At 47.0% G+C, this 8032-nt stretch overlaps 1 protein-coding gene across 1 annotated transcript in view; it reads left to right on the forward strand.

The window, feature by feature from the left end:
• Window positions 1–8032, forward strand: part of SLIT3 (slit homolog 3 (Drosophila)) — a 928626-nt gene that overhangs the window by 740839 nt on the left and 179755 nt on the right. The window lies entirely within an intron of this gene.

Below are 8032 nucleotides of genomic sequence, written 5' to 3' on the forward strand. Positions count from 1 at the left end.
AAATGACAAGCTTGGTTTTGAGAACATAAGACTAAGGAAACAGTGACCCTTTCTTTGAAATGTAGAGACAATATTTTCCATTTAAATAAACAGCACTTTAAAAGTAACCAGAATCTGAGGAGTTCTTGTGGTTTCCACTTTACTTCATTTTCCTGTTCACTAAAGGCTAGTCTAGTGTCTGAATTTAAAGTGTCGTGGTGTTCGTTCCTGAGTTAAGAGTCTATAGTGAAGATCATTGAGCCATTCTTTACCCACGGAGGTTCTGAGTCAGCAGGACCCCCAATGTCAGCATCTTCTGTGAGCAGCGCTTCGGTGGAATCCGGTAACAGAAGTCTCTCTGTCCTTGGGGAGTGAGGACAGTCTCTATGTCCCTGTGTAATGCAGCCACCAGGTCTTGGAGCTAAAATTCTGGTTTGACAAACCAAGTTTGGGAGCAGCCTTTTGGTTTGCTTTGTCCCATCTAAAACAAAATGGGAAAATACCTTTGCATTTTTGAAAAAAGATTCCAGAGGCTTTTCTCTCAGTAGCAAGTGGCTGGTGGGGGAATGCCTCAGAGCTGCCAGATACACTTAGGAGTCAGTTCTCTCCCCAAACAGAGCTTTGCCTCTGTCTTGAAAAGGTGCTCCCGTGTGGATGCTCAGACTCTGAGCTTCCTCCATGTCCCAGCTGCCAACAGTGGCTTTGGTAGCCAGTGTTTGAGCATCTTTAGTATCTTTCTGCTTATCAGCTTTTGAGTCCCCTTGTAGAGTTGAACTTGCCTATGACTGATGCTACCACTTCCACCCAGGGTGTGAAAAATATTGGATGGCTTGGCTTCCCTATGGCTGACGGTCCGTTACTCTACAGAACTGGGTTCTAAGAGCCAAGCAGGAAATTGATCCCTCCTGTCAGTTTGTGGAGGGGAGGAGGGCATGGAGAAGACAAGGATACAGAGTAGTGGAGAACCAGAGCTCTCTCTCAGTTTTTACCTTGTCCTGAGCTTTCGTTTCCTATTTTTGAAGGCACTTACGAGTAAGGGATGGTGAGGAGCGGGGATGGAGGGAATAATGGTCCTGTTTCTCTAAGACCAGATTTGGATTCACTGTAGAAAAGCTCTGGAGCACCCATTGTCTTTTAAGGATCCCACCTATCAGCTCTATTTTATTCATTGGTTGAATCAGACCTGCTAATGTGAGCTTTCTTCTTGTTTTTTCTTTTTTTGGTCTTTCCAATGTTTAAAGAAAAATGGAATTAGTTCCCAACACTTAAATCTTGGGTAATTTTATTGAAATAATTTCAGTTTCCCTTGAATATTTAGAAGCTGCATCCACCCTGGGTGGACATGTGGCTGTGATGGTCTGAAGCAGCATTGTCCCCTAAAGGACCCTCTGTGATGAAAGAATTGCTCCATATCTGAGCTGTCCAGTAGGTAGCCACTAGCCACATGTGACTCTTGAGCATTTGCAATGTGGCTAGTGCAACCGAGAAGCTAAGTGTTTAGCTTCACTTGATTTTCCTTGATTTCAATTTAAATTGCCAGATTTAGCTTGTGGCTACCTTATCGAAGAGTGCAGGCTGGAAGCTGAGTGGCAAGGACTGCATTTGGACAGGGCATGCCCTCTGCAGATCTGCATAGCTCCCACCATGCATGTTTTCCTGCCTGCCTGACTCAAACCCCTGGAGCCATTTCACATCCATTAATAAGCAGAATGGTTAAAGGGTGTATTTTCTGAAGCTGCTGCTGCTGCTAAGTCGCTTCAGTCGTGTCCGACTCTGTGCGACCCCATAGACGGCAGCCCACCAGGCTCCTCCATCCATGGGATTTTCCAGGCAAGAGTACTGGAGTTGGGTGCCGTTGCCTTCTCCGTTTCTGAAGCTAGATACTTTGAAATATCTACCACTTCCCTCTTCCCCCACCCCCCCCCAACTCTGCCCTTGCTGGTTCTTAATTTAAACATCTGGATCTTATACCCCTAAAAGACCCATTTTCACTGAAACCCAGGAGTATGGTTATGAAAACTGACTCCCACCAAAGCAAAACCCTCTCTGCGTGAATTAGTTCCTGGATCCCAATTATTCTCTTCTCTCCACTCTTCAAGTGACTTCCGCAAAGTCAACTGGATAGGAAAATCACTCCAGACTCATCCCTGCTCCATACATAAGTGGAGATGTGACAGGCAAGCCCATTAACCCTGCAAAAGTTGAGCCTGGTATCTGCATAGAGAGACAAAGAAAAGGAACCGACACCTCTGCCCCGACCCGTGCAACTATATGTTTTCAAATGCTGCACAGTGGGGGCTGGTTATGACTTTCAGAGTTTGGCCAGATGTCCTGTCTTTAGGCAGATCTGGACAGTTCTGGATATCCACAGTCCTTCCCACTGCCTTCTAGAAATCTATTCCCATTCCAGAAATACCATTGTAGACCCAGAATCAGCCGAAGTAAATTGGAGAGTGGAACTGTAGGCTGCAAAGACCTTGGAGGTCAGCTGGTCCTACCACTTCATTTGAAGAGGGGGTGGGGGGGTGGGGTGGGGGAAACACCCCAGAATGGTTAAGCAGCTTGCCCACAGCCATGAGAAAGTTTCACAGAACCAGGCCAGAAAATGGGGTCTGTTGACTCTTATCTCATGCAGTGTGTTGCCATCTATCCAAGAAGCGCTTTCTCTATTTTAGCAGGCAGGAAACAAAAATTAGTGGAGCCAGCCAGTATGTCCTGTCCATCCCATCATCCCTTAATCTCCAGCATTTTGCCAGAGGGAACATTTTACCTTCAACATGGGGACCACACCCTCCCTTTCTAGGGTCTTCCAGTCCTACAGCCAGTGCTTGGGAGATGACCACCCTGGTCAGTGGGCAGCCTAGGGAGACATCAAATTCTGCATTATGATCCCAGCTAGCGGACATGCCCGGGGCCCTGTGAGTCAGCATCAGTGACCCCTACCCATCTTTGAGCCCAAATAGCTCACAGTGTAAATTATCCTCAGTGAGGATAGCGGTGGGTGGAGGAGGGAGCACTGAATAAGTTTCAACCATTTAAAGATAGTTGGTTTCAAAATAGTAGGTTCCTGGAGTGTGTCTTAGCTAGTGACTGCCCTACCGGAAATGCAGTATAGGAAGAAGGCTTTAATCACACAGTACCATGATGCCGTTAAAAATACATTGACAGATTGATTGATTTATATAGCCTATATGTGATCTTTGGGTGTTAAATATATGTTTGATTCAAATTGTTGAAGTAATCTGTTTGGTTCAGAGACTGAAAACTGGCCCCTGCACCAGCCCCCAGGTATGTTTCATTTGTGACTTTTGTTCCTTAAGGAGAGTTGGTCATCAATATGGACCAAGGAATAAGGAGATTTCATATAAAAATTCTAGATGTCTGGCTTACTGGCAGTGCTGCACCCACTTCCCAGCATGGCAGCAGTCCTTGGAGATGAGAAGTGATGGCCCTGGGTAGAAAAGTTGCGTTTAGCATGGTCCCGTACAGTCCCCTTCCTCCGATGTCAAGCCTTGCTCCTGTAGGCAGCTGACTTTGTACTCTGGGGTCAGCCCAGAAGGCTGTTTAGAGTGGAGATTTATTTTTTTACCAAAAGATGCCAAAAGCATGATCCTTCGCATTTGGAAACTCATCCATTCCTTCAGTAAATACTTGAGTCCTTTTTGGTACCAAACACAGAGCTAGGTCCTGCCTACACAGCGCCGTGGGTGGGGGTGGGGAGCAGGCAGGAGGGGTAAACCAGATGCGCCCTCTGCTTTCTCTGAGTGTACATGTCTCTTACTGTACACATTCATAGGTATTGAAGGCTTTGCCCCTTCTTCCTGTCCCTGCTCAAATGCAGCTGAGGTGGAATTGTCTGCTTCTCTCCTTCTCAGCTACAAACTCACCTGTCCAGTTATGTAAGTTGGAGGTCATTTCTTCACCCCCACAGATATCTTGCACACCGGAAACTGTGGCGTTTCTAAATAATGTAGTAGACAAGATTAATGGTCCCGGTTCCCAGTTTATAGATGATGAAACAGAATTAGGGGACTAGGGCCATCTCATTCCCAGGGTCGTTTAAGGCACATTTTACAATTCGCTAGGTCATCGGGCGGCAGTTGAATCATTCTGCATCACCACGAGGCGGGATCCATGGTGATCTCAATAAATGAGTAAGGAGTTCTTCAGAATTCAGGAACCAAAAACACCGGAGCATCCCGATTACTTATACCACCAGCATCTGATTGAGCAGTGGTGGGATTCAAAGACTCATCTTTCTCTTTTGCTCTTCCACTTTTTCTATTTATTTTACTGGCATCTTTTTCTTCCTTTTAACACCGAGGCTCTGCTGGGTAGAAGGAGATGAGTTTCTGCTGTCATAACATGAATATATAATGAAGCCAGAACCAAAGACAAGCCCTTTTGTTAAGGAACCCCTATCATCAAAAGCCCTAATTGGAAGCTGATTGTTTTTATTTATTTTTGTAGGTTTTACATGACACCTGGAGACCATTTAAAATGTTACTTGGCTGTGAGAGCTCTGTGTTTAAAAATAACGCTCGCCCGGTGCCAAATCACTTTAGAGTCGGGTACAAATATTGAGACAAAAACCCCAGCTGTTATTGCTTTGGCTGCTAATTTGAGGTGTCAAATGAGAGCCCGACTGCTATACGTCAGTGAATAAGGCCCCTTGTGAGGTCATTATGTTTTCTAACAGTTGAGAGTAATGGACTAATCAGTGCAGCATCAGTTGTTTTCATTATATGCCCACACAATGGTTATGAGCTTTAATTTAAACGGTCCGCAGGGAGACGAAGGAAGTCACTAATAGGCAGCACCCAGGATAGTCCAGGAGAGAAGGTACCATAAGCAAGATAGCTTCTTACCCTCATCCCTCTTCTCTCTCCCTCCATCTCTCATTCCTCCTGCCCCATCTGCCCTCAGAGACTCCTTGTCTGCTCCTAGCAGACCAAGGATGAGCTTTGCTCAAGGAGCAGGACTGGTCTCTTGGTTCTTCAGGGTGCTCTGAAAAATCTGTTAGCCAATCCAACAGTCAGGGTGACTTTTAGCAACACTTAGACTTGTCAGCCAAGCCTGAGCCTTGGAAGCTGTTGAGCCATGATTCTCCTCTCTTCTCTGTAGCCTCTGGGCTTCCCAAGTCGTGCTGGTGGTAAAGAACATGCCTGCCAATGCAGGAGACGCAGGTTTGATCCCTGGGTTGGGAAGATCCCCTGGAGAGGAAAATGGCAACCCACTCCAGTATTCTTGCCTAAAGAATCCCATGGACAGAGGAGCCTGGCAAGGTATGGTCCATAAGATCGCAAAGAGTCGGACACGACTGAAGCGACTTAGCATGCGTGCAGACACACTCTGAAGCCCCTACTACTGTTTTCCTTGGACCAGAGGAGAGTTAGGTGATGCTGTTGCTATGAGCAGCCTTGATAGCAAGTCAAACACCAGAGTCCCTGCCACATTGAAGCCAGGAAGGACTGAGTTTACCACTAACACGTATGATTCATCTCCTCCTCGGGACAGCAGGGGAAATTGGATGGCTGATGTCTGTCGAAGACAATCCTGTAAGAGGCAGTTTTGTGTAATGATGAAAAATACAGTCTGGTCTGGTGTGACGCTTTCCTGGATTTGAATATTGGCTCTACAACTCCATACTTAACATGATCAGGTAGAGTTCATTGATCTTTTTAGGATCCAAAATGGAAATGGCAAGAGGATCTCAGACTGTTGGGAGAATTAAATGAGATAATGTGTGCACAGAGCAAAAACATGATCAGTAACATCAGTATTGCTGTTATTGTGGACATCTTTATTGAAAGATCTTTGGAAGCTCACCTCAAAGCAATATCCTTTACTAGTCCAGCTCATTGGAGGAAAGCAGAATGTTCATGGGGGAATCTGTAACATCAATTTAGATTTTTCAAATGATGTGTTATAATATTCTTCTTGATTTCTGGAATTTCCCAGAGCCTCTAGCCAAATCAGAGCAGTGGGTAGCTGGTGGAGAAAGGCAAGTTCAGACTTGATAGGAGGAAAACAGTTAAGGAGCTTCATTCAAAAATGACTGAGCCTGGGACTTTCCTGGTGGCCCAGTGATGAAGACTCTGTGCTTCCAATCCAGGGGACTTGGGTTCAATTCCTAGTCATGGAACGAAGATCACACCTGCCATGTGACACAGCCAAAAAACAAACTGAAAACAAAGAAACAAACAAAGTGATTGAGTCAGTGTAGTTGGAGAGGGACCCTAGGCTGGGGGGAGAGGCTTGGGAATGCCTCTGTCAACCTCTGTAGGCCCAGTGTGCGCCCCCCAGTGGGTGCAAACATTGTGGCCATACCCTGTGCAGAAATATCTGAACAGCTGGCGTGGGGCATGAAGAGCACAGAGGGGTTCCAGTAGCACGTGGGCCACAAAAGGAGGCTCTAGGGGGCTCACATCTTTCCTCTTTCTGGCTCAGGCAAGGAGAGAGGGATGAAACTGAGGCTGCTTTAGATCCTCTATGTGTTTGCACTCAGCTGCTCTTTAGGAAATGATTCTGCCTACCTTGGTTGTGCCTGTCCCTGTGAGTTCAATGTAGGCCCTGTAAGAAGTAGTTACATCTTCCGGGCTTAGAGTGCTGGCTGCTGGGCTCCCACATTGGTAAGTACAAGTCAAGGAATCTCAAGGGTCACTTAAAAAAGATGTCCTGTGACCATAGCTATGGCTGCTGCTGACCCACCAAAATTCTTCCTAGGGATCCTTAAGGAGTACGTGCATAGGTACCAAGTCGCTTCAGTCGTCTGACTCTTCACGACCCTGTGGACTGTAGCCCACCAGGTTCCTCTGTCCGTAGATTCTCCAACAAGAATACTGGACTTGGTTGCCATGCCCTCCTTCAGGGGATCTTCCAAACCAAGGGATCGAACCTGAGTCTCCTGAAGCTCCTGCATTGCAGGGGTGGGTTCTTTACTGCTGAGCCACCAGAGAAGCCCTTCCTTAATGAGGGAGCCACCTTATTTATCTAGACATAAGAAGTCAACCTGCCCCGAGACAGGAGATGAATGGACAAAGCTACCAAGAGGATCTGTCTGACTCTAGGATTCTGGATCACCTGTGCAGAGGGGAAGAGGAGGGTTTCCAGGAGCACCCTAGAAAGCTTGGTACTTACTGTGGATGCCTGATCCTGAAATTATGTAGTACATGCTTGCAGTTAATACTGCTGCATTAGAGCCAATTACATAGTATTATGGACACACAACATGCAGATTACACCCAGAGCCAGGAAAGCACAGCTTGATAAAGCAATGGCCTGATCAGAGGAGACAGAGGTAAATGTCAGCCTTATTAAGAAATTGCCAGGGTGGTGTGGCTGCAGCTGGACTGAGCTCCTCCAGATCAAAGATTGCTCTCTTTCGTGACGCTGGGAGAGCCACATTTTAGCACCCAGCAGAGACCAGTGGGAAGCCAGGGACAAAAATCAAGTTGGACCTCTCTAAGAGTGATCACAGCCACCTCCGTTGAGGGCTGCATACTATTTCAGAACTTGGACTTCCTCCTAAACAGGAAGAGGCCCATCTCCCTCATGCTGTCCACACGTGAGGCCTTTGGGCCCAGGGCAGCCACAGGCTGCCCTCCACACTCAGGTCAAGGCTCTGTCCTTAGCCTTTCCCCTAGTTCACTGGTTCTACAACTGGAGCTTGTATAAGAATCCTCTTGGTCATTGAAACACACAAAGCTGGGCCTTCCCCAGAGTTTCTGATTCAGGAGGCTGGGGCAGGGCCTGAACATACGCATCTCTAACAAGTTCCCAGAGAAGGCAATGGCACCCCACTCCAGTACTCTTGCCTGGAAAATCCCATGGACAGAAGAGCCTGGTAGGCTGTAGTCCATGGGGTTGCTAAGAGTCGGGCACGACTAAGCGACTTCACTCTCACTTTTCACTTTCATGCATTGGAGAAGGAAGTGGCAACCCACTCCAATGTTCTTGCCTGGAGAATCCCAGGGACAGGGGAGCCTGGTGGGCTGCCATCTCTGGGATCGCACAGAGTCGGACACGACTGAAGCGGCTTAGCAGCAGCAGC

The sequence above is a fragment of the Bison bison genome, unplaced genomic scaffold (assembly GCF_000754665.1).
Source record: "Bison bison bison isolate TAMUID 2011002044 unplaced genomic scaffold, Bison_UMD1.0 scf7180017864343, whole genome shotgun sequence".
Lineage (NCBI taxonomy): Eukaryota > Metazoa > Chordata > Mammalia > Artiodactyla > Bovidae > Bison > Bison bison.